Source organism: Lygodium microphyllum, chromosome 21, assembly GCF_053477565.2.
Source record: "Lygodium microphyllum isolate KBCC chromosome 21, Lygodium_microphyllum_v1.1.10, whole genome shotgun sequence".
NCBI lineage: Eukaryota > Viridiplantae > Streptophyta > Polypodiopsida > Schizaeales > Lygodiaceae > Lygodium > Lygodium microphyllum.
Window position 1 is genome coordinate 1823093 of NC_141155.1, and position 27706 is coordinate 1850798.

Sequence of the window (27706 nt, forward strand, 5' to 3'; positions counted from 1 at the left end):
CAATTTCTGTTTTAAAGAATTCACTCTTTTTAGGATTTTCATACAATTGATTATCTTTTAATAACTGGAAAACCAATGACAAATGCTCATAATGTTCTTTCTCATTTTGACTAAACACCAAAATATCATCAAAGAAGACAATTACACAGTACTAATATTTCAAAATTATATGGTTCATCATTCTACTAAACGTAGCAGGTGCATTAGTCAATCCAAATGGCATCACTAAAAATTCGTAATGACCAAACTATGTCCTAAATGCAGTCTTGAATATGTCTAACGTATCTAGTCTCACCTGATGATAAATAGACTTAAGGTCTATTTTACGAAATATAGCAGATCCTTGTAGTTTGTCCATAAGATCATCAACTCTAGGAATGGGATACCTATTCTTTACAGTGATCTTATTTAAAGCTCGATAGTCAATGCACATACGATATGTATTATTCTTTTTCTTGACTAACAGAACAAGTGCACCGAATGGAGAACTACTTGGTCTAATCAATCCTCTATTTAGTAATTCCTCAACTTGACTCTGAATTTCTTTTTTCTCTATCTGGTTATGCCTATATGGTGCTTTGCAAGGTGGTTGTGTGTCAGGAATCAAATGTATCTTATGGTCTTCTGGACGTGAAGGAGGTAAACCAGGTGGTAGGTCTTCGGTAAAACAGTGTTTAAAATGTGCAAGAAATTCTTTATGCCTAGGGTGCATATGATTTTCTTTTACTTGCAATTCATTCACCCAAATGAGATAAGATTTACTACTCTTGCGTAATGCACGTTTAGCTTGAGTATGTGAAAGCAGTGGAAAGACATTAGATGCATGCATACCATACAATGTAATAGGTTTTCCTTGAAAAGTAATATTCATTGAATGTGTGGAATAGTCTATATCTGGGTTATGCTGGTGACGCCAAGGCATACCTAAAATAATATCACTCGACTGTAATGGAACAACTAGGAAATTTCTTCTTTCTATGTATTGACCAATTTGAATCTCTAAGTCATGCACTTCTTGTGTACCATTATACCTAGTGCCTAAGAATACTGCTTTAATACAATAATGCGTAGGTACAGTCTGTAACTTCAAATCTTTTACTAGCTTTGCTGAAATAAAATCATGAGTACTATCGTTATCATGCAAAATAATCTTTTCCTTTCCATGCACCAAACATTTCATAGTCAATAAAGAATGTGGAGTTGGCATACCTGGTAAAGTATTCGAAGGAGTAGTAGTGTCGTCCTCATCTTCTGTGAAATCGGGCATATCTTCATGTTCGTCTTCGTCCATTGCTCCAAGGTAGTTGATATGGGCAGGTGGCTTCTTTGAATGGCAATTTGCTGCTAGATGTCCAAGCTGGTGGCATTTATAGCATACTATAGGTTTGGCTTTGGTTACATTGTTTGCAATGGCAGGAAGTCTAGGGACATTAGGATTTGGCTGTGGAATAGGCTTAGGGTTTGGATTGATATTAGATGGTAAAGTAGGAGGTTTTGCCCAATTTTTACGGAAAGATGATGAAGTGAAACGACCTGGATTAAATCTTCTAAAATTGGAATTGAATTTCTTAGATCCATAGTTACCATTGGCTTGGAATTGCTATGGACGTCTGTCTCTACCTCGCAACTTGTCTTCAGTATCGTGAGCTAGTGAAATGGCGTCTTCAAGAGTAGCAGGCTTGAACATGTTAACTTCAGCGTAATAATGCCCAAGAAGTCCAGACATATACTTGCGCTTGTGTGTCGCTTCAGGTACGTCTTCAAGCATGCGTAGCTGGAGTAGTGCATTCCAAAAACGCTCTGTGTATTGAGGAATAGGCTCATGATCCCGTTGCTGAAGAAGATCCCATTGCTTAATAGCTTTCTCATGAAATTGTGGAGGAAGGAAATTATGCATGAACTTCTTCTTGAAATTCTCCCAAGAAGCGAGACAATCTATACTCTTGCATACAACAGTCCACCAAAGAGATGCTCTGTCCACTAAATGATTAGTGACACACTTGATTTTATCTTTTTCTGTATAGGTTTCCTCATGGAAATAGTCGTCAAACTGACTAATGAATGCTAGAACAGTTTTTCCTTCTCGTATGCCATTGAAAGTACGGAATTTGAAACTTCCTTTACTTATCTTTGATTCCTTGTGGATGGTTTGAGCTTCAAGAGTTGCGTCGATGGTACGTCGGATAAGATCTTCAGCTTGAGGTTCTTCTTTGTCGGTAGACGCTCTTTGTAAATTTGCCAGTTGAACTTGCAATGCTTGCCTAGCCCTTCATTCTTCTTCCAATTGCATCATGATTAAGTCCAGCTTTTGCTCCATCGTAGGCTCAGGTAGGTCACCTTCAACCATAAGATCATCCATATGTGGTTCGGTCATCCTGCAAAACTCAAAAGACCTTTCTCACTCAAAATCAAGTTAGCGGGATGAGCGTAGCTCAAGTTCGGGAATACAAGGCTTATGTGTTTTTGGGTGTAGCTTTCACAATCTTCAAAAAATCTGTGTTTTATCCTTCTTCGTATGCTGAAAATGCTTCAGAAAACTTGCATATGTGTAGAGTACCTTCCAATGAACAACTTTGCAGTTTGGAGTTTTTGCGTAGGAACAACCCTTCTAGGAGTTTTGAGCACAAGGTAGTTCTGACTCCAATTGACTTGTCTGACTTGCAGAGTACCAGACTTATGTGACTTTCAGAGTTGCAGACTTGCAGAATTTATTTGCTTTGTCGGACTTGCAGAACTTCAACTTGATAGACTTGCTGAATCTGTTTGTGTGACCTGACTTACTGAAGCTTAGGTAACTTTGTTGTTTTGGTAAGTAAGCTTTAGCTTACTGTCCAAAATGTAAATTCATGGGGGGGGGGGGCGTTTTTCAGCTCACAGCGAAAAAATCGGAGGTCTCTTGAGACCTCATGATGATGAATTGAAGCTTTTAAGCTTCTTAAAGCTTATAAGCTTTAATACTAAGCTTATTAAAAATAAAAGCTTTTAAGCTTGTGAGCTATGGAGTTTTATCTCACTAGTTTTTGACGACTTGTATGTGAGGATATAGGAGTGTTCCTCCACCTCTGCAGACCGGTCCCTCGCGATCCGATGATGGAAACAGGGGTTCTTGATTGCCACAAATCTGCCTGTATCGACGGTTCGCGACGAGATTGACCATAGAGCCCGATCGTTCCAAGAGCTCCGCCTTCACACGAGATGGGTAGCGATTGGAAGCTCTTGATCTCAGCTTCGCTCTGATACCATTGGTGCGCAGATCGGATGCTGTACGCTCGCATAGTAAATGTCGGAAGGTCCCCAAGAACAATGGAACTCTACTTTTTGCACAAATTACAAGGTAAAAAGCATGAACGACAAGAGCAAGAGACCAATTGGGTGCAATCTCCCCCCATGCCTTGTGTGAGCACTCCACAAAGCATGTATTTTGTGTATTATTCATCTTCAAGCTCAAATAATAGCCCAAATTACAAAATAGCAAGCTTTTAGCTTTTGAGTTTGCTTTAACACAAAAATAGGAATAAAGCTAATGGACGGTGCCCAAAGAGTCTGGCACGCCCAATACAATGTCCAAATAGAAATAACATAATCGTGCGCCCATGCGCATACAAAATAATAATAAATATCCGACGCCTCAATAAATAGGCGTGACAAAATATAGGTGTGGCGCCTATCAAAATATAATCCATAAATCGAATACTCGCTATCCTCCAATTCTTTCCTCCGCCACTGCTGCTATCTCTACACATCAACTGAAGCATTCATAATCGTTAGTAAAATAATACAATTAAACCGACAAAAGTGAATACCTAGCCGTCTTCAGCTACATAAATAAATCAACTGGTTAGAAATAAATCCTAACCTTAATTTATTATAAGTGCGCACTCTAAACTCATAAGGTTTATTAATTTAATATGCATTTTGCGAAATCACCCGCTATGGAATCACCCATGTACACACTAAATTAATGAAACGCCCGAAAAGGATAGGCGTCCCCATCAACTTCTCGCACAAAGAATCCACTTTGTATATGAGCCTCGGTCATCAAAGTTTATGGAATCCACCGTAAAACCTCATGGAATCCACCGTGGCACGGAATCCACCGTGAAATATGCCTCCTGGCATCAGCTGGAGATTCAGGCAGTGAGCTTGATTGGGTTCCAGCAGCGCTAGTAGAGAGAGAAGAGGGAAATTGGAGGCAAGAGAGAGGCTCAACTCAGCAGTTGATCAAGGGAGGAATTGGAATCGAGTTGCTCATCAGCTGGAGATCCAATTCGTGTTGTGAGCAAGGCATGCTTGGCCAATAGCGCCTAGAGGGCTGAATCAAGTTGCTCATCAGAAGGAAGTGAGCAAGTTCCAGGCAACGATTTCAACTTAAGCCTATGTGCGAGCAGTGAGATGAGCTGTAGGGCAGTGAGGAGAGCAGCTCGTTGATTGAGCTTGCGCTTCTGGAATCGAATTGAATCGAGGGCGAGTTCGAGAGCGAGCTATTGACAGTAAGGCGAGTCTAGTTTGCTGAGGCAATTGAGCCCATCACAGCAAAGAGATTAGAAAGCGGCCCAAGGCAGTAGCGTTATCGACTGAATTCAATTGGGTTGGGCATTGGGACCTTGGCAAGCTTGATTGTCAAATCGACCGAGAGTTGGGTTGGGCATTGGAAAGCCCAGCAAGGCAAAGCAGATTGAGCATGAGCTGGAGCGAGCCAAGTGCCTAAAGGAGCTTTGGTTTGAGCCAAACCCTGTCCGATCTACTCAGCCGAGGGGAGTCGAGAGATAAATAGTGCCATTGAAATCGAGCAAAGAAAGGAGTCCAATTAAGCTTTCAATTCCACAGGGTAGCGCTACCTCTCTGTCCAGCAAGGCGAGACTCAATTTCAGGAGGCACTCTTGCTCTCTCCACTAGAGAGAGGAGAGAGAAAACCTCTCAGGTGGCTGGACCCTCCTGTGAATTTCGAGAGTAGGAGGTTGGTCTCTCCAATTGCAATCTGAGTAGGAGCTTGCTAGGCGGCATACTCCGAGCCCCGTTTGAGAGCAGCGCGAGGGTCTGCAATCCCAAGCCCGACAACTCCTCCCCTCTCCACTAGAGAGAGGAGAGAGAAAGTGATCGAGCCGTTCAGAAGTGAGCACATCTCCTCTAGGTGGCTCTATTGGCATATCGGAGAGGGCTGTTGAATTTCGAATTGAGGCCTCTCGAGTCAGTGTGCGGTCACTAAAACCTTGGTTCACTGGCAAGTACTTTGCTACTTCCTCAACCCTCCCCTCTCCACCAGAGAGAGGAGAGAGAAAGCAATTCGAAGTGTTTGCAGGGACGTGCCCTATTCTGACCAAAAATCCGAGCAGGCATCGATTTTCTTCTACTTTTCCGACCACAGGCTACAAGTGCAGGGATAAGAAAAGAGGGTGTAAATACATGTCTTTTGGTGTGCATAAGACACATTTTCACACTCCTTTTGTTGAAAACCGCACTCACGTACCGACACAAAAAAGCACATTGGCAGTTGAGAGCAATTTGTAGCAGATTGTTTTATGCTGTGGTATGCTCTCCATGAGCATTGGTCTCATTGATGCACACGCCGTGTGGATACTGCCATGGTATGGATTTTTGTGGTGCCATTTTATGGCTGTTGGCAGTGCCTGGCCGTGTCTGAGATTCGGTCTAGAGGCCCTTTCTGAGACTGGGCTAGCAGTGATCATTTTGCTTTTCCTGAGCCACTGTTTGAGGGTCGTGAGTGAGGTTTCCCTTTGTAGCTGGGGTACTCTTGGATGTATGAGGTATCGCTGGTGAATACAGGTATGAGGGGGGATAAGCGCACAAACATTGTAACCAACATTTTCATCTCGCATTGCCAGGGTGTTCCCCCTCCACCCGGGCCTTGCGCCAACATAACACGAGTGTTATTTCTTGCAATTGCAAAGCCTTCTTGCAATCTACTTTCTTTCTAAGCAAAGTGCCTTCTTGTAAGCTAAAGGTGGGGAAATACCGCGGGGGATCACCGTGAGAACTGTGGGTGACGAACGCAAAGTGGGAAGTTGCACGCTACGCATGCTTTATGCGTTACACTTGGTATTAGAGCTCAACTCAAGCGAGGGCTAGTCCTTCAATAGGCGTGGGCCAATTTTAGAAAGGGAAGCAAAGTTGTGTTTCATCAACATGGGTGGACGCAACAAGAACAAGAGTGGGATTCGAGATGATCGAGATAAAATCTCGGTGGCCCTCGAAATTGGGGCAAGTAGACCTCAATTCATGATTGGGGAAGGATATGCAATAGAGCATGAGAATGAGATAGATGCTGCTATGCACGAAGAAGAGGAGCCACGGCACGAGCTCGACCCAATGGATGCCATGCAAGAAATGATGAAAGACTTGCTGGCTACCATGCTACCCAAAGCACTGGGGAAGGCTCAAGCCAAGACAGACAATGATGGGGAGATTCATCGGAGGCGCTGAAGGAAAGAAAAGAAAGAATGGGATGGCTCCTCATCCGATGAAATGGGAAAATACAAGCCTCAAGCACCAGAAAAATACAAGGGTGAGAGGGACTCAGTGAGCCTAAACCAATGGATATGAGAGGTGGATGGCTACATGAAGTTACTCAAAGTGTCAAGCAAAAGAAGAGGATTGGTGGTGGCACAGCCGCTAGAGGGTGATGCCTGAAAGTGGCTGATGTATGAGGAAGAGCAGTTTGGCAGAAAACATACATGGGAGGAGTTGCAGAGGAGCATGAAGGAATATTTTGAGCCAAAGAATGAACCATTTAAGGTCAGAGATGAATGGAGAAATCTGAGGCAGAATGCGGGTCGAATGAGAGACTATGTACAAAAGTATAGGTCTCTAATGCTACAGTTACCCGACATGGATGTAACCGCCAAACTACATGGTTTTTTATATGGAAATGTAGCCATGGGCTCAAAGAGAAATAGAAAAGCAGGAGCCAGGAAGTGTGTTGGAGGCCATGACAATGGCTGAAAGGCTCACAGATTATGATGGCAAACAAGGAGGGACGGGTCGTGGGTCTTTGCAAGGAGGCAACACCGCTCAGTCCAACTCAACATGGGGAAACCGACAAAATCAAGGATCATACCAAAACAACATGCAGGGAAATAGTGGATGGAGTGGCAAGCAACCCCTCAGAATGGAGTATATTGAGACTCAGTCGGAGACAACCCCAGCCAACAGTTTTGCCAGTTCCAGGACAACCACGTTAGGGATTGGCCGAGGGAATAATTCAAATAGAGGAGGATACGAAGGAGGGGGTAGAACTGGGCAAGGAAGAGGAGGCCCTTTGTCTTGTCACTCATGCATAGGACCGCACTTCGCAAGGGATTGCCCGAGAGGGGCAGCTTCATCGAGTGGCTCAAGATTTGCCTATGCTCAAGCAGACGCAGAGGGGTCGAGGTCAACAATTCAAATAATGGAGGTAGAAGATGAAGAGAAGGAGTGGGAAACTAAGGCAAAGGCAGGGGCAGTGGGGGCCAAGCCTCCAGCCACTATACCAACCTTCATTCCCAGCATATGCAATATGTTTGTTCAAGCCAATTTGGGGAACCACCCCTAGACAATGATGGTGGACACAGGGGCCACACATAATTTCATAGCACCTCAAGTAGCAGCCTAGCTAGGAGGGAAGCCAATGAGGGTAGAAGGGTTGCAGGTATCGTTTGTACAAGGGAAGTACAGGTACTGCAAGTTAGCAAAAGGGGTCCCAATTCAAATTGGGCAATGGCAGGCAAGCCTGGATTTTATAGTGGTCCCTATGGATGATTTTGAAGGCATCCTAGGCATGGATTGGATAGATAACCATGTCGTGCAGATATTGGGCATGAGGAAGAATAAAATATACTTGCAAGCCCCTCAGTCAATGGTATGGATGCCATATTTTCGCACAAAATGCAAAGGCCACAACAAGTCACCGGCCGAAAATGCAGTGGATGCTAGATTGGTGGTGACCAAAGTGCAGAATGTAAGCAGCCAAGAGAAAGATAGCCCCACAAAGGTATGGATGCAGAAAGCACCAACAAAAGAGCAACCAGAAGAAGAACAATCAGAAAGAGCAAAGGAGATGGAAGCAGTGGCGGATCAGGCCACGGAAACTACCCAAAAAACACAAGTGGAAGCCCAAGGTCCCATGGAGATTACTGCCAAACAACTAGAGAAATAACTGAAGCATGGGGGGGCAGTTGAGGCTGTGCATGATGAGGCTCATTGAAGAGGAACCAGTGATTCAATAGATCATTTGGACAATAGGAAATGATAGGGTCCGAGAAGTCCTATACAAGTTCCAAGATGTCATGCCCGACAAGCTGCCTTCAGGGTTACCGCCTCGCAGGAGTGTTGACCACCAAATCGATCTCTTGCCAGGAGTACAACCGCTAGCTAGGCCAACTTATAGGATGACAGGAATGGAGCTAGTAGAACTAAAGAAACAATTGGGAGAGATGGAGGCCTCACGTCACATCCAGCCTAGTAGATCACCTTATGGTGCTCCAGTCCTATTTGTCAAAAAAAAGGATGGGTCTCTTCGCCTATGTACAGATTACGGGGCCCTCAACAAATCTACAGTGAGAAATAGGTACCCAATTCGAGTGGTAGATAAGTTGTTGGATTGGGTGCAAGGAGCACGCTACTTCAGTAGAATCGACTTAAGGTCAGGGTACCAGCAAATCATAATAGCGGAAGGAGATGAAGTAAAGACGGCTTTCAAAAGCCGATATGGAAGCTATGAGTGGTTGGTCATGCCAGAAGGACTCACGAATGCACCAACAACTTTTTGAGAGCTCATGGATAAAATATTCATTGATTATTTGGATGACTTTGTGATCATTTACATTGATGATGTGCTTATCTACAACAGAACATTGGAAGAGCATGTACAGCACCTGGAGAAGGTCTTTACCCGACTCCGGGACAATCAGTTATTTGCCAAGCCAGAAAAATGCAAGTTTGTTGTACAAGAGATTGAATTTTTGGGCTATCTGGTCAAAGAAAATGGCATTGCCATAGATCCTAAGAAAGTACAAGCAATGAAGAATTGGGAGGCTCCCCGCAAAGTGAGTCAAGTGCAGGAGTTTTTGGGATTTACAATCTTTTGCCGAAGGTTCATTCAGGGATACAGCAAGATTACTGCCCCGCTGACAGATCTGACCTCCAACTCAACCACGTTCTAGTGGACAGAGCGAGAACAGCAAGCCTATGAGCTGCTAAAGAGCATGATAATTCAAGCCCCAGTATTGAAGATGGTGGATTTCTCATGCCCTTTTGAGGTCCACACGGATGCGTCAAGTTATGCCATAGGTGGTGTGCTCATGCAAGATGGGCATCCTGTATGTTATGAATCAAAGAAGCTGGACCCAACTGAGAGAAGGTGGGCGACTCACGAGGAGGAGATGTATGCAATAGTACATTGCTTGAGGAAATGGAGGCATTATGTTCAAGATAAGCCAACCAAATTCTATACAGACAACATTTCTCTCAAGTACTTTCAAGCTCAGCCAAAGTTATCACCGAAGCAAGCCCGATGGCAAGACTTTTTAGTAGAATTTGACATAGAAATCATTCACCGGCTCCAACAAAATGCCGGATGCTTTAATTCAACAAGCTGAACTTCAAGCCATCACAGTCGCGTAGAAGGAAGATTTGGGGCCCAAGTGCAGGAGAAAATGGATGGAAATGAAGAAGCTCAGCAAATCCTGAAGGAGATTGAAGCAGGAACTACCCCATGGGGAATGTATGAAGTCAAGAATGGGCTCATCTACTACCAAGGAGCCATGTATGTACCAAAGAATGATGAACTCAGAAATCAGATATTATGGGAATGCCATGATAGTCCTATTGGGGGACATTCTGGTCAGATAAGGACCTTTGATCGCCTAAAGAGATTTTTCTACTGGCCCAAGATGCGAGAGGATGTCACTGAATATGTCCGCACCTGCCCGACTTGTCAAATGGTGAAGGTGCAAAGGATGAAGCCAGCAGAACAACTTCAACAGATGCCGCGATTCCATCCCGGCCCTGGGATGTGGTAAGTATGGATTTCATCACAGATTTGCCTAAGTTGCATGGATGCACGGTGATCTTCGTGGTGGTGGACTACCTCTCCAGACAGGCTCACTTCATTGCTACCAAGCTGCCAGTTACTGCACCAAAGGTGGCCAAGTTATTCTTTTCCAGGGTCTTCAAGTATCATGGGCTACCTCTAGCTATTGTATCCGATTGTGATCTCTGCTTCCTCAGCAACATGTGGTGGCAGCTCTTCAAGTTGATGGATACTCAGCTTCGTTTCTCTTCGGCATTTCATCCTCAGACAGATGGCCAAACAGAGAGACTCAACCAAGGCATTGAAGACTACATCCGTAGTTATGCCAGAGCTTATCAAAAGGATTGGGCGCAGTATCTCGACATTTTGGAGTTTCACTATAATGCTACCTTGTGCAGTTCCAGTGCTTTCACCCCCTTTGAGGTAGCAACAGGTAAAGAAGTAATCACCCCTCTAGCCTTAGGAGCAGGTAAATAGTATGTAGAAGACCCATATGCCAAAGAATTCTTGCTCAAATGGAAACAACGAATGTTGGCGGCCTAAGAAAGTCTCCGCAACAACAAGCTCCTCATAGCAAAGAGATACAATGCCAAGAGGAAAAAGCATGTGGAGTTCTTTCCTGGCGATTTGGTGCTGGTCAGCTCCAAGAACATCGACTTACCTAAAAACCTCACCCCAAAATTCAACAACAGGTACTATGGGCCATACAAAGTCATCACCTGGCTCAACGACATCACTTACAAGATCCAGCTACCACCGAATATATTAATCCATGATGCATTCCATGTTCAACTCCTCGGGCGATTCCATGCAGATACTCGGTTCGGGCGACAACAACCACTTCTAGCACAACTTGTTCAGCTTCCCTTCGAGCCGAAGATTATTCTGGAGACGCGCTTCATCAGCAAACACCCGGGGCAAACACCCGGAGTTTCACATCAAATGGAAGAATCAACCTATGAAAGAAGCTTCATGGGTGGCAGAACCACTGGTCATTGAGCATGCTCGCGAGCTTCTACTCCAATTCTACGAGTGAGAAAACCCTAATCTATATCATCCGCCTTTACCCCAGGAGCGATCATCTGCCTCACAAATTGTAAGTGAGAAGTGGGTAGCTAAAAGTGTTGAATCTTCATCAAACGTCCTTCGCTCCACATCTGTAATCGAGTCATTGGGCAAGGCAAATTTAGGTCTAGGAATTGTCTATTTTCTGTTCAAATAAACAAAGACCTTATCTCACACTTGTATCGAGTCCGTGGATAAGGCACTTGGCGGGTTTAGACACTGATCTACTCACTAGGAGTGGATTAAGACCCCCGAATTTTGAGTCAAAAAGTCCCACTCCCGCTCAATGAGGACATTGAGCTTCCTTGTGGGGGGTGTGTATGAGGGGGGATAAGCGCACAAACATTGTAACCAACATTTTCATCTCGCATTGCCTAGGTGTTCCCCTTCCACCTGGGCCTTGCGCTAACATAACACGAGTGTTATTTCTTGCAATCGCAAAGCCTTCTTGCAATCTACTTTCTTTCTAAGCAAAGTGCCTTCTTGTAAGCTAAAGGTGGGGAAAGACTGCGGGGGATCACGGTGAGAACCGTGGGTGACGAACGCAAAGTGGGAAGTTGCACACTACGTAGGCCTTGTGCATTACAATAGGTGGCTGGAGTATCCTCGAAGCCTCGCCATAGGCTATGTATCTCATGGTTTTGGGTGCTTTTATGCCAAGTTGGCATCAATTTTGATGCACAGATACTTCTTGACACTTGTATGCTTATCTTTTGGACAATGTTGATGTTATTTTGAAGCGTTTTGGGTTAAGATTTTGCTCAGGGTACAAAGGAGACTTTGTTGAATTTTTTCTAGGTCTTATGTGCATTTTTTGGCAGTTAAAACACTGTTGATGCGTGTTTAGCAGAGATTTTGGTTGTTATATAGCCAACTTTCAGGAGAAATTCTTTCAAATTTTAGCCAAATTTTTTATGTGTAGTCGCCATAACTTTATGTGAGCTCTTAGAGGCATCTACTGTCACTAGAGATTAGTTCATCCTTGTATCTTATTGTGCACACATTCTACAAGTAGTATGGCATCTACCAATAGCACAGAAAACACTCTCTTTAACATTGAAAAACTTGATGGTTCTAATTATATGTATTGGAAAGAGCAGTGTTATAATGTCCTAGTCCAAAAGAAGTAGGTCAAACCAATTCGGCTAAAAGGTGTGAAGCCACAAGATTTTGATGATGAGTGGTTAGAGCTAGATGAGCTATCCAGGTCTACCATCTTATTGACTCTTCATAAATCCATTTACTTCAATGTAAAGGATACCATAGGTGCTTTATGGGTTATGGCAAGCATTAGAGCATCTCCATGGCAGAAAGAGTGTTGCTAGTCAAGTGTATTGGCTAAAACGGCTGATCGACTTATGTAAGGAGTCCACACCCATGACGAACCACTTGAATGAGTTTAATACCATTTTGAGTCAGCTACTGTCATAGGAAATTGAGTTCAGTTACTCCTTGAAGGCGATGTTTTTGCTAGTTACGTTGCCAAGACTCATGGGATACTTACAAGACATCCATTAGCAACTCAGCTCCAGTTACAGGGTTGAAATACACTGACGTAGAGAGTAGCTTGCTTATGGAAGAGGTCAATAGAAAGACTGTTGATGAAGCTAAGCATGCTAGTGCCATGAATGTATGAAGCAGAGGCAGGTCAAGGTCAAAATCTCACAGTGCATCTAAAGAGCCTAGAGAAGGAAGATAGAGAAGAAAATCAAGAGGTCGTAGCAATATAGAATGCTACCACTGCCATAAGAAGGGTCACATGAAGAAAGACTGCACTATTTGGAACAGAAGTCAACGATCTCATGAACAGAAGAGTAAAGGCAAAAGGCAAAGATGCTAGTCACAATGCTGCTATTAAAGATGAGGACTTGAATGCTACTTCTCATCATGACAGTGACAGTGGGGGAGACATCCTCCTTGACAGTACCATAAATGCGTCATTTTTGGTTGCCACCGAAAGCTCATATGAGCAGGACTAGATCGTGGATTTAGGGGCATCATTTCATGTTACTCCACACAGGGAGTGGTTTACTTCTTATGATAATAAGAGGTGTGGGGTGGTGCGTTTAGGCAACAGTTATGCATGTGATGTAGTGGGTGTTGGAGACATAAAGCTTGCTTTGCCAAATGGATCGCATTTTACACTTACCAATGTGTGGCATGTGCCAAAGCTTACAAAGAGCTTAATTTCCACAAGTTAGCTTGATGACGCTAGTTACCACACAGCGTTTGGTGATCAGTCATGGAAATTGCGTAGGGGTAATTTGCTGATCATGAGAGGGATGAAAAGTGGAATCCACTACATGTATATGGTGTACATAACCATGTTGTCACCATAACCGAGGAGCCGCCTGTTTCTTTATGGCATCGCCGGTTGGGACACATGAGTAAAAAAGGAATGGAAAATATCTCTCATTTGCACTATATTTCTGTGTTTGACTACTCTACTTTCGAGCAATGTGATCACTGTATGTTTGGCAAATAGACCTAAAAGTCACACTCATGACGTGGTTTATACAAAGCAAACCGTTTATATCTTGTTCACAGTGATGAGTGTGGACCCATGCCTGTTATTTCGTTAGGTGGAGTGGCATATTTTGTCACATTTATTGACGATGCTACACAAAAGGTGTGGGTATATCCTATTAGGGAAAAGGACGATGTGCTTAAAACATTCCAAAAATTCATGGCCATGGTTGAGAATCAGACGGGCAATAAGCTTAAGTGCTTGAGGTCTGATAATGGTGGTGAATATATCTCCCGTGAATTCGAAGAATTTTGTGATGCTCAAGGCATCGGAGGCTTTGATGATCTGTCTTAATAACAAAATCAGCCCCTAACAAGTAATGTTTCCAAATAGAGAGAGCATGGATAATTGCCATAAGCTCCTTCTCATAAATGGAAACATGTAGCTCTGCTTCTTTGAGGCACTGGCTTTCATAAGCAACGCCGTGGCCCTCTTGGTTCAAGACTGCTCCTACACAGTCACCGGATGCATCGCAATGAACCTCAAAAGGCTTGCAAAGATCGGGGACTATGAGGATAGGTCCATGACTAAGAAGATACTTAAGCTTTTCAAAAGCTTCTTTCTGACTAGGGCCCCAATGAAATGGTACCCTCTTGTTAGTCAAATCATGAAGTGGCCCAGCTATGGCGGCAAAGCCTCAGACAAAGCCATTATAATAGGAGCATAGTCCAAGAAAACTTCAGACATCGTGGACTGTAGCTAGCATAGGCCATTCTACTATTGCTTGAATCTTCTCGAGATCCATTCTCACTTTGTTGTGAGACACTATATGGCCCAAGTAGTGAATTTCTTTTAAAAATAATTCACTTTTCTTAGCATTCACAAATAGCTTATGTTTATGTAATTCTGCAAAAACTCTTGCTAAATGTTCATAATGCTACTCTTCTGTTTTTTAGAAGACTAGGATGTCATCAAAGAATACACCCATAAATCTTCTATATGGATGAAAATTTTGATCCATCATTCTATTGAATGTCGTTGGTGCATTGGTGAGACCAAAAGGCATCACTAAGGACTCATACAACCCGAAGGTTGTTCTAAATGAGGTCTAATGCACATCCTAAGGAGCAATGCATATTTGATGATAGCCGCTCTTCAAGTCGATGAAACTGAAGATGCATGCTCCTTATAACTTGTCAAGAATATCATCAATTCGGGGAATTGGGAATCGATTCTTGACTGTGATCTTGTTTAGAGATCTATAGTCTATGCACACACGAAATGTGCCTGTAAGAAGCTGAGAATAAGGAATTAGTGTAAATAATATTAATATTATGCCATGTCACACTGACATTGGTATAAAAGGAGAGGATATGTAATTTTATAGAACTTTTTTGACACATTAATACAATTACAGACTTTCTCTCCCTTCTTGCTCACAGCTTCTATGGCTTCCCCTTCTTTCCTGTCTTTCTCTCTCTAAATCTAGTCTTTCTCTCTCCTCGTCACTCTTCTTCTCTCTCTTCTTGCAGTCTTTCTCTCTCTTTTGCAATCTTCTCTCTCCGCTTTCTCTCTCCCTAGTTCTCTCTCTGACAAGTGGTATCAGAGCTTAGTTTTCAGATCCTTCCTTTCTTTCTCCTTCTTTACATTTAGTTCCTTGTCAGTTTTAGGAACCTTACTATGCACAGGTACAACATTGAAGAACCACAGCAGTCAAGAAGTACTAGACATGGCAGCTTTCTTGAAGACCACACAGACCATGGCAAACAGACAAAGATGGCAGCTCCTTTTGCAAGCTCACGCCAATTTTGAAGGTATTTTGTTAAAAAAGTGGTAACAGCAATTAGGGAAGGCTTAAGTCAGGGTTACTTTTGAAGAGAGGCCTTTTCTTTCCTCTTCTCGAGCTCTCTTTCAAGCTTCCATGGCAGACCTATACCAGCAACTTCATATTGAGCAAACGTGGAGACAAAAGGGCAAGAATCGTAGCTCATTTTTCATATTGAGCCTGCTTCCGATGGCATTGTTGAGTATGGACGGATCCTTGGAGGCTTCCATCTGTGGTGGTGCGACTGTAGGCTGTTTAAAGAGTTGAGAGCCATCATTCTCTGTTTGAAGAGTTGAGGGCCATCATTCTCTGTCAAAATATCTTCCGTTGAGGGCCATCATTCTCTGTTTAAAGAGTTGAGGGCCATCATTCTCTGTCGAAATATCTTCTGTTGAGGGCCACCATTCTCTGTTTAAAGAGTTGAGGGCCATCATTCTCTGTCGAAATATCTTCCTTGTGAAGACGGCTAAGCTCTGCTAACCGCTTGCTCAGATCGTCTTCCTCTGGAGCCTCCTTCATAGGAACAGGTGCACTACTGGACGGCTGTGGAAGGCCAACAGAAATCTCGAGACCGTAGTCATCAGCAACCTGCTGCATCAATGAATTGACCTCATCCTCAGGGGTGGACAGGGATGTGCTTCTAGCCATGGCGGTCTCAACAAACTCGGCCTGCACCTCCATATTGACAAACTGCTTCTCGAAATTGTCCATGGTTTCTGACATTTTCTGCAGACTGTTGCTCACCAGGGCCGTATCGAGCAATTTGACAATGTATGCCATGGATTTGGTGATGGTGTTCATCTTGGCCTGTGTATTGAGGTGCGAGACCACGGCATTAAGGCGCGATGCAAGGCACAGGTAGTTGAGCTTCTTTGTACACTTGCGGATGGCATTCTCTGCATAGATGCGAGCACCGTCCGCATTGCCCTTCTCAATGGCCTTCTTCACCTTGAGCTTCTCACTTTTCTCATCTTTTTCGCCTTGCGGGCCTGTCTCTGCAAGGTTCTGGATGTGAATTTGAGCTCCATGATCTGGTCGAGCAACTTCTCTGTGTTTCCCATGGAGATTGGCTCAGTGTTTGTGTATTACATAATTTCATCATGGACCCTGCTACTTTCTGGGTTTTCTTAGTTGCAATGCATGCTACCACGAATCTGAGCTAAAGACTGTAAAAAAGATTGTCCTTCAGATATGATAGCAGGAGGAATTTGTGGCAACCATTCTGGTGTAACAGGAGACAGAACCGATGCAGGATGCTCCACAGGCTGCCACAGGCTGCTCTGGAGAGGGTGTTGGTATTCCACTTTGCCATGGAATTCCTCTGCAAGCTTTGTACAACCTCTCAAGTTGAGCTTTATCACCTTCAACATCTGAGAGGAACTTATACTTTGTAAGCATTGCCATCTCATGTGTAGTCTCATCTAGAGAGAACAGACACTCTACCCTCGGCTGCACTAGTCTGCATGCTTGCCTCTGACAACAGCCATGAAGAGGAAAAACTGCTTTTTCCGCCGCATCTTTGGACTCTCAAGCAAAGTCCCAGATGACATTTTGTCAAATCCATTGACAACTACTTTACCATCAGCGCAATTGACATCTAAGTGACCTAATGCATTTGTCTCCAATGCAGCCATAATTTTCTTGAATGCTGCATCATGGTTGCTTTGATTGCTGATCAGCATCTCGGCCATGTATGCTGGAGAGATTTTGTGAGGGATCCTTGACATGGCAGCCTCAAGTGTAGGAAACATTGGGTGATCTTCAATGCCTAAATAACTGCTCACCAGCTTCTTGAGAGCTGGAAAGGTCCAATAAGACAGCAAGATGTGCATGTCCATGCGATTTGGCCGAAGAAGGGCAGGATCAAACTTGTCCTTGAAATTGGTAGTAAAATAAGTATGTGTTCCTCGCCACAGCATGACCATAGCCCATAAGTAAAATTGAGGAGCCCAGGGCAAGTAAGCCTGGTTTTACCATCACTTGCCTTGCCTGCACTTGAACCACGATCATCTTCAACTGTACGATCACCTAACTGCACAGAGCAATCAATATCCTCAATGACTACCACTGCACCGGTTTGCTTCTTGTGCCAAAAATAATTTGTTTTAGAGTTAATATAGAGTTGTTTTGCATTTTTATTTTATTTAGTATATTATAAAAGTAAAAATAGAAAATTTGCTCGAAGCTCAGTTCAAAGAGTAAAGGCGCAATGCCAGAATAGAGCAAACGAATCATCAAAGACAACTGGCGAATCTTCAAGGTCCAACAGGGATACAAAAGGGGAATCACCAGTAGACTAAAGATACTTCAAGAATATCAAAGCTAGAAATTGAAACAGACAAAATTAGCAATAGGAACATGAAGTTCAACGCAGTCATACACATGACTGTTGATACATATTTCAGTTGATAAAGAGCTACAAGGTTTAAATTTAAGGCTTCATCACACCTCTTCTACACAACAGAGTTACATGGCCAAAAGTATTACAAGCTAAAAGTTAAAGAAAAGAGAAAGTTACTTCCCAAAAAGGAGGTACATATTCTTAAAACAGTCTCCATCAACAAGTGCTGCTAAGTTCAAGACAACCTCAAGACAATCAAGCTAATGTGGGTAAACACACATTTAAACGAGGAAGTCTTGTTCTTCTACCAAGCACCTCAAGAATAAACTACTAAATCAAGGTAGCGTGCATGCCCAACAAAGTACCGAACCAAAAGCTTTCCAAGGACATTACCAGCATGTCCGAGGACGGACATTGGCTAGGTGCAAGAGAGTGTTGGAGCTCAAAAGTCCAACAGTCCGAAGTCGTATGTTTCTAGTCCATGGTCCCCTCTGGTATTGACTTGTAGTCAAGTTGTCTTCTAAGGTCACTACACTATGATGAGGTGATGGTGTCCACTCTTCTTGGCTAGTGACATCAGCACATGATAGGTTGAGTATGGATAGCCTTAAACAATATATGTATATATGTATATATATATATATGTGCGTGTGTATGTGTATTCACACACACACACACACACATATACATATAAATAATGTATATATGTGTATGTATACGTACGTACATATGTATACGTACGTACATACATACACACACATAGAGAAGAACAAAAGTGCATAACCTCCCCAAAAATGCTTGGCCATGATCTTTCCCTTCCTCACATCCAAAGTTGACAAGGATGTTGCTTGTCTCACTTGTCATTGATAGCATGCTTTGGGCCACACACTCTCTTTCCATTCTCTCTTTATGATTGCTTGAACTGGAATGCTCATCCTTCTTATGTGTGGGAAAAAGTATGGTTTTTTTTTCTTGTTGTTATAAGTATGGAGCCTAGAAAGCCTTCCCTTCCTTTTTTTCTGCAATAGCCTGTTCTATTGCTTTTTCTTGAATTTGATCCATGTCTTGCCTTTAGACTTAGTGGAAGTAGGTTTATATTTTTGCCGTAAATGTATTGGATACAACAAGTCCCCCTTTATGCATGGGTTGAAGTGAAAAACACTTCTTATGTGTGGGACAAAGTAAGGGTTCTTTTAATAGCTTGTACTATTGCTTTTTCTTGAATTTGATCCATGTATGGAAGGGCTTGCATGTACGCTCCATGGCTATGTGATGTTGGCTTTGCTCTTGTGTGAAAGAACTTGCATGTTGTCCATATAACTCTACAATGTTGGATTTGGTTCATGTATGGATTAACCTAGTCTAATAGTTTGTAACTAAGTGATGGTGGTAGCCCTGTTGCATGAAGAACCTTATATCTTAGCAAATGATATGTTGTCCATTCAACTCTACAATGTTGGATTTGCTTCATGTATGGATTAGCCTAGTCTAATAGTTTGTAGCTATAAGTGATGGTGGTAGCCCTGTTGCATGAAGAACCTTGCATCTTAAATGATGTACCTCTTATACTCATGTTGGTTACATTACATGTTGATACATAATGCTTTGGTCAATCACATTCATAATTAGTTATGTTGCTTTGATTCCTTGTAATCACAATATGGTTGGTATTATGTTCACATCGTAAAGGAATGCTTGATTTGTGCATAGGGAAAACAATAATTAATTGGACCCTAAGGTTTAATCACAAAATATAGCATTGACCTTAAAGCTTGGATATATTTCAACTTTGGAGTACTTGTCCACATGGTAAGGTAAAGTTTAATGCATGAAAAGAAATTAATTATCCTTATAGTTGCAATTCACCTCAAGGAATTTTGATATTGAATGGAAGAATAAAACTCTTTGCTAAAAGAAATCTTTGCTAAAATTTTAAGAAATGAATTAAAAGCAATGACTATTGAACTGCATAAAACCCTCCTCCTCGAAGTTGATTTTTAAAGTTGTGAATGCTAAAAGAATCAAGAGGACTACTAGAGCTTTGGGGGAGGAGTAGACTCTCTCTCTTGTTAACTTAAAAGGGGCAAGGAAAGGCTAGAAAATGAGGTCAGAGTTGACACTATCTTTCTCAAAGGCCGAGAGAATTTGCAACCCTCAAACAACACGGAGGGAAACATTGGGAGGGAGGAGGAGATCACTTATTGAATCTTATGAACAAACAACTATTCAAAACTTTTCAAGGAACATAGATTTGGTTGCCACTGTTGAAGTGACTACGCAGACTATGGTGGTTGAACCCACCACCTTGGTGATGCAAGCCCAACCCTCTTCCAACTAAGCTAGCCCCCTTGGGCAACAAGTAGCCATTGCTAAACAAGAAAAGAGAGAGAGAGAGAGAGAGAGAGAGAGAGAGAGAGAGAGAGAGAGAGAGAGAGAGAGAGAGAGAGAGAGAGAAGTACATTACTAACTCCTTGACAAAAGGATTTATTTTATTGGGAAAGCGATAGGGGGGAGGCATGTGCTGATGCCACATGGTACATAGATTTAGGAAAGGAAAGGGGAAGGCGATGTGGGGGGAGGGATGTGCTGATGCCGCATGGCCTGGCTACTCATCCACAAGTAGTTCCCGCCATGCTACAATACCCAACAACAACATAACTTGATGAGATTCCTTGCCTAAAGTCACCATAAAATGGGATAGCTCTTGGTCATATAGATGAATGCTCTAAATCTATTAGACAACCCAAAAAAAACTTTGCTGACCATGGTAACATCTAAAAGAAAGTAACATCACTTTCGCATGGTCCTCCCATTCCAAAAACACAAACAGAAAATCAAATAAAACGTCTAATGCTAAAATTCTTAGAGGCTTTCCGTGCTTCTCTTCGCACACTTTGCCTTTCTCCTTACCCTATGAATTACCTAACAACCGATGGGGCAGCGGCAGTCGGACTTAGAACCCAGATAGTGGCAGCATCGGGCGAAGTTGCTGAGCCTCTCGCTGATCTGGTTGGCGGGGCAGTCCTTGCCGGAAACGGCTCCTCCGACGTTCTTGCAGCAGGCAGCGGTGGCCGGGAAGTTGCCACCGCACTTGCAGGCCTCTGCGGCAGATAGCAGAGCGACGATGGTGAGGATAGCTAAGTAGAACTTCATGATGGCTACTGAGGCTAATAGGTGTCTAAAAGAGGGTGATGGTGGAGAGCGACGATGCCTGTGTGTGTTCTTATAAAGGAAGATGGAGACATGTCGAATGGTGTCTTGTGGAGAGTAGAAGAAAGATAATGGTGTCTTTTTTCTTTTTCTTTTTCTAAGAATGGTGAGCTATCCTTGCCGTGATCCAAAGTACTAGTGCAGACTCCACTAGAAGAAAGAGAATGATGTCTTGTCCTTTTTATTAGTTGTAAAAGCCCACGGGCCGCCGCCCGCATGTCGTATGCTTGCAACTTGCCGCGATCCATTTGCCTTGTCCTGAGGATCCTTGCAGCATACGCGGAGCAGACGCACAACTTTCCTCAGGACTTGGGGGATTTCAGGTCTCTTTTTCAGCTTCAGTGGGGGGATATCAGCTCGGACTACACTCCACCGAGATGGTTTATTCTTCACTCATCTCACAGGCCACCTGACACTTCGTAGCCACTCTTTACATAGGCTACTCAGTTTGGTATACTCTCTGAGGAGGCCAGTCTTTGGCACTCAGTGAGCTCTCTTATACCTAGTTATACAGTTGCATCTTTCCCCCAAAAGAGAGAGAGAGAGAGAGAGAGAGAGAGACGAACGTTGCTGTCGAGTTTTTGCATGCTCGTGCTCGAAACCCTAATCTACGCCTGCTGCTCGGCTCTTCCTTCACGCGCCGCTCCCTTCCTCTACCCTCACGTGCTGCTCGAACATCTACCTGCTCTGCCTCGCCTTTGCCTGTTCGCCTCACCACTGCCTGCTCCGCTCCGCTTGCCTCCGCCTGCTCTGCATGTTGGGCCTCGACTCTGCCTGCACCACTTGCTCCGCCTAGCCCACCAGCTATTCGATAGCAGGCCGCTCCCCAGCTGTAGTTACTTTACCCACGCGCTGCCCAGCTGCTTCACGCATACATTCACACACACACACACACACACTTCTTTCCACTTTGCCTCGCCACACTCTCTCACACACGCTCACAAAAACACACACAGACACATTTATCTTATTATTATTATTAGTAGCAGTATTACTATTAGTATTAATAATAATATTTTTTAAAACCTCCTCAGGGTGTTTGCACTAAGCCTCTGATCCCCTCTTGGATGCTTATGCGCACTCTGATTAGGTTTTCCTTAAGCTCTCTTATTCTTTTTATTTTTTGGAGCTTGTAGTGATTTAGTGTTTGAGATGAAGAAGAGTTTTGGGTTCCTAACTCGGTGCTCGGAGCTTCCTAGCTTTCACTTTCTCAAGAGCTTCAGCATCACAGTTCAGATTTCTCCAGACGACATGGCTTCTACTTTGGAGTTGGCACAGGGTACCACTGTAGGCGCCCTCCAGCCACCTACTTGTCGTTTTGAGATCTGTGATGTTTGTCAGTTTTGGGCATATATATGGGGTTTACAGTGTAGAGTGAGAGCGGAAAGTGCGCAAGTGATAGAGAAGGTGCAAAAGAAGCAAACGATGGAGCTCTGTCAAGCGTGTTGAAGGAAGATAAACGTAGGTGTTCAAGTGCAGGCATTGCAAGAAAACGAGAGAGAGAGAGAGAGAGAGAGAGAGAGAGAGAGAGAGAGAGAGAAAGAGGATATGTACGATTTGGGGAAATGGACTTAGTCTAAAGTTTGGATCAACCCTTCCTTTATTAATGTGACCTTTTAGAATAGTGGCCAGTTTAATGTGAACTTGGCCAAAGAATAAAACTATACAAATAGGGGTTATTTAGGGCCTTTAGACCCAACAACCTCCCACTTAAAGGCATAAATGATGCTTTTAAGCTATCTAATTCTCACCATCTATATGCAATGCTCATGTTGAGCCTTAGCAAGACTCTTGGTGAGGAAGGTTGTCTTGTGTCTTGATCTTAGTCAAAGTGACTAGACCATCTTCCAACACCTAACGCATGAAGTGGTACCTCACATCAGTATGCTTGGTACGAGCATGAAACATGGCATTTTTGGCCAAATAGATAGTACTCTGGCTATCACATCCCAACACTGGAGTACTAGCAGGCATGCCAAGTTCTTTTGCAAGTCTACCCAACCAAATAGCTTCCTTGGAAGCTTCAGTATAGTTGAAATATATTCAACCTCAGTAGTACTCAGTGTGACAATCATCTACAACTTAGAACACCAAGAGAATACTCCACCAGCAACTATAAATACATATCCACTGGTAGATTTCCTTATGTCTAAGTCACTGCCATGTTTGCATCACAAAATCCCTGCAACTTTAGGTCACCTTTTCCATAATAGATACATTTGGATTTTGTACCTTTCAAATATCTTAAAATGCATTCGACAGTTTGCCAATGTGCTTTGCTAGAATTTGATTTGACATGTATCTACTAACAACTCACACTGCATAAGCAATATCGGGTTGTGTAGCAACCATGGCGTACATGAGAGAACCACAAGCTAAAGCATATGGGATAGCCCTCATAAAGTTGGTCGCTTCCTCATCTTTTGGGCAATCATCTTTACTAAATTTCACATTTGGTTGAAATGGCACTCCAAGTGCTTTCATATCAGCCATATTAAATCTTTCTAGCACTTTATTAATCTACTTTTCTTGAGACAGAAATAACAATTTATGCTCTCTATTCCTCTTAATTCTCATGCCCAAAATATGCTCACATTTGACCCCAAATCCTTCATAGCAAAAGCAGATTTCAGCTAGTCTTTAAGTACATTTAAAGTACTTTTATTCTTGCCAGCAATAAGCATGTCATCAACATAAAGAACCAAAATAATGGGACTGCCATTCGCATCATTCTTAATGTATAAACATTGATATGCATGGTTACATTTGAAACCTTGTCTAAGCATAAAGGAATCAAACTTGCTATACCATTGCCTAGAAGATTGCTTCAGCCCATAAAGACTTCTCAATAGCCTGCAAACCAGTTCTTCTTTACCTGGAATTACATAACCTTCTGGCTGCTTCATATATAGCTCTTCCTCAAAAACACCATGCAAGAATGTTGTTTTTACATCCATTTAGAAAAGCTCTAAATTCAAAACAACAATGAGAGCAAACAATGTGCGAAGAGTGGTCATTTTCACAACAAGGGAGAATACTTCCTGAAAGTCAATCCCTTCCTTCTGTGCATAATCTTTTGCAACTGGCCTTGCCTGTGTATCCAATGACCTATATCTTACGGCACAGGTTCTACATTGGGAGGAAAATAATTGTCAACATTTAATGGCTCCTGTAACTCATTTTCAGCTTACTTTCCATGCTGAATATCACCCTTATTTTGTGGACCAGCTCCTGGAATGGGTTGTCCAACACCCTCATGATCATCCAAATGTTGTCCAACATCTTCTAGCTAAAAAATAACCGGCTAATTTTGCAATTCAGCTCCCGATAGTTCATCACAAAGGTCATTTTTAGTCATATGGGGTGGCTCAAATTTGACTTTCTTGGAGTCGACATCCATTGGCAAGTTATGAGACAGTAATTTAGCCTCATTAAACACAACATCTCGGCTGTAAACAATCTTCTTGAATCGAGGAAGCCATACCCTGTAACCCATCTCACCTTGATCTCTATAACCCATGAAAATCCCTTTGATGGAATTGGCTTGAACTTGTTAGCCCCTTTTTGAAAGTTGCTTTTTGAAGCAACTATTGAGTGATAGATGACTGCCATAATAGATCTAGGCCTTTGTGAATTTATATATTCACTCATTAAAAGTGCCTTATCCTTTGCTTCATCTGAGAGAAACTGTTTCATGATGGTGACTCTTAGATGTCTCCATGTCTTTGGAGCCGTACCATTGGCTCGCATGCTAGCCCACCATTGTCTAGTGGACTTCTGAAAATACATCGCAACATTACGTAGCTTGGAGGATTCGGTAAAGCCTTCATCACCAAAAGCTGCATCAAATTGTTGTATGAAGGCTAACACCTTATCTGTTGCTCTAAAAGTGCCATCATAGCTAAGGAAAGTGATGTTCTTTCCTCCCTCTTTGAACTTCCTAAGCTTATGAGATCTTTTCCATGCAGCATGGGACCTTCGATGCCCTCTCTTCCTTGGCTCTTTGCCATAGCCATCTTCACTATCCTCATTGGAAGAAGGTGAAGAAGATGGGGAAGAGGGAGACTTCTTTCTCTCGCTTCTCTTTTTGATGGTTATCCTCTCACCTTTGGCTTCATGATGAGGGGAACTATGTGGTGACCTTCTCCTCTTGGGAGGAGAAATTGATCTTGGGTCCCGCCGCCTCCTTGGAGCCACATCATCACTCATGTCCTTGGGAGATTCACTCCCTTGTCGCTCTGAAGGCAGTAGCTCTTCATGTGGATAAGAGCTTCTCCTCTTAGGAGAAGATTCACCTTGACTTGAAGAGTGAGGCTCTCCATAGGTATTCTCCTTTTTACCAGTAGAGGTTCCCTTTTTGGAGGTCTCACCAAAAAGCCTCATTGGAACTCTCTCTTTTGGGGTATTAGGGAGAATACCATACTCTTGAAGTTGGCGAGTAGCCTCCTCATGCAAAGCACGGTTCTACATGATGGTTTGATGCTTCATGACTAAAGACTGTATAGAATCATCATTGCTAACGCCACTTGGGGTAAAAGTAAACGTGTCTACACTATCCCTACTCTCTTTATTGTTCTCTTTCATGTTAAGCAAAATGTTTGTATGGTTTTAATGCAGACTAGTTCCACCTCTTTTGTCCTCACACAACTCTAGAGAGACCCTTGGCTTTCACCGTTTGTATTCCTTAGCACTGAAGTACTCACTCTTTGTGGTGAAGGATTTGTATATTACAAAGTGTAGTGGAGTGGGTTTAACATTACAAGATTGACAAGAGGTGCCTGCCAAGTTTCCTACTAGCTCAATAATGGTAAAGCCAAAGGCAAGTCTTACAAAGACTCCATTATTAAGTCTAGAGCTCTCAACAGTGAACCGTACCCCACTTAGTGGGCTTGTCAATCCCATTAATAAATCCCAAGCCCACTTACCCTTCTAGTAATGCACAAATCTTACTAAATGAGCAACTTAAGGACCTCTCTTCTTGGAGAAGAAAAGAGTTAACCTAAGCTCTAATACCAGTGTTAGTTTTAATACCCATAATGCTAACTAAAGTGAGTAACTTGGTTGCAGAGTTTGAAGAGTAGATAGCATCAAAGACAAGGCCTAAGTGCATGGATGGAGTCTAGCATAAAACATCACACAAATTAGCTTAATCATGAAGAGTCTAGCTATCAAGAGAGAGAGAGAGAGAGAGAGAGAGAGAGAGAGAGAGAGAGAGCAAAGTAGACACTGTTGAGGACCAAACTTGTGTGGAGCCGGTCCCCCCTCCAAAAGGCGTTTGTATTATAGGTTCTCCTTGAAGGAGACTTGTTTACAATACAATTTGTTGCCTTCCCAAGCTTGATTACATGAAGATGGCAAGCCTCATGCAACATAACTGCAACAAAACATGAATTTAACATGAGTGGCCTCCATCCCAAGACCTCAAACACCTTCAAAGGTGAAGAGAGCTAGCAGGGAGGGAGTCAATTCGAGGTGAAGAAGAAGTAGTTTACAAGAAAGAAGTACTTGCCTCGCACATAATCACTCATCTTGCTTAGCATAGTTGAAAACATAGATTAAGAGTGATGTAGATAGAGAGAGCTTGCAAAGCTTGCATGATTAGCATGGCTCTTGAGTGGATGTTGCTCTCCATCACAAGAGTTGTTGAGGTAGGCTCTCCACTTCTCACCCTGGTTGCTAGAGAAGGAGACTTGCTTCATGAGAATGAACATGAATGAGGGCTCTCCTACACGCCTAAGCAAGGGAAGGACTCAAAAATGCCTTCCAAATTGGTCCTACAATGCTATTGGACTCTTATGAGGCCATTCAATGGCCTCATGACAAGTGTCCTTGCACCATGTTCCAAGAGGGTGATGTGAGAGGTATGAGGAGGCTCTTCTACAAGAGAGGAGGCGTGTGAGGCTATTCCACACTCAAATCCACATGCCTAATAGGTCCTAGCACCTCATTGGACCCCTATGAAGCCATGCAATAACCTTATGACAAGTGTCCTTATCCCATGTGCATAGAGGATGGTGTGAATGGGTCTTTCTACAAGAGGAGGCATGTGAGGCCCCTTCCTTACTCGAATCCACATGCTAATGTAGTCCTGGGCTCTCATTGGACCACCTAATGCAGTAAATGGCTTCCCTTCATTGGACCTCTTGTAGACTATCCAATAGCATTGGCATTCTTCACATGGGAGCACATGGGCAAGAGGAGGCTTTGCCTTGGATGAAAATAGGAAGTATATACGAGTTCCTCTTGTGGCTTTGAGGTGGCAACGCCCTACCTCACCTTGGACAAGCCTTTAGCCTTAGGTTTTTATGATTCTAGCCTATAACCTAGCCATAGGACCATTGACATAGACTATTTACTAGCTTGAGCAATCAAAGCTAATTCTCCTACTTTCTAGGACAATCATTTACTTGGATTTGGCTATGTTCCAAGTCAAATTCTTTATAGCACATGAAATATGCCCTTAGCTTAAGCTATTGGTCATGTTACGACCTTGGCCTATTTTCTAGGAAAATCGCCTATTTTTAAGGACAGGCAGTTCCGGTGCTCCAACTGCTTAGAAACTTGAACAACTAAGACTCTAAATTAAACTATTCATCTTTATAAATAAAATGCTCCCTTCTCTAGCTACTTTCTAGGAAAAATAGCTGTTATCTTGGATGAGCATGATTCTAGCTTAATCTACTTGGAAACCTAAATAACTAGGTTCCTAGTTGTAACCTTCTAGCTTGTCATTAACCAAGCTTCATGTGGGAATCATTTGCAACATCTTTT

The 27706-nt window shown here is 42.9% G+C and overlaps 1 long non-coding RNA gene and 1 pseudogene across 1 annotated transcript; both read right to left on the reverse strand.

The window, feature by feature from the left end:
* Window positions 1–15346: 15346 nt before the first annotated feature.
* On the reverse strand, window positions 15347–16445 carry LOC148017696 (ESCRT-related protein CHMP1B-like; annotated as a pseudogene).
* Window positions 16446–20196: 3751 nt separating this feature from the next.
* Window positions 20197–20914, reverse strand: LOC148017697 (uncharacterized). The gene is made up of 2 exons (XR_015687774.1): window positions 20636–20914; window positions 20197–20359 (listed from the first exon to the last, which is right to left on the reverse strand). It is a non-coding gene; the product is annotated as an uncharacterized LOC148017697 (long non-coding RNA).
* Window positions 20915–27706: the final 6792 nt, after the last annotated feature.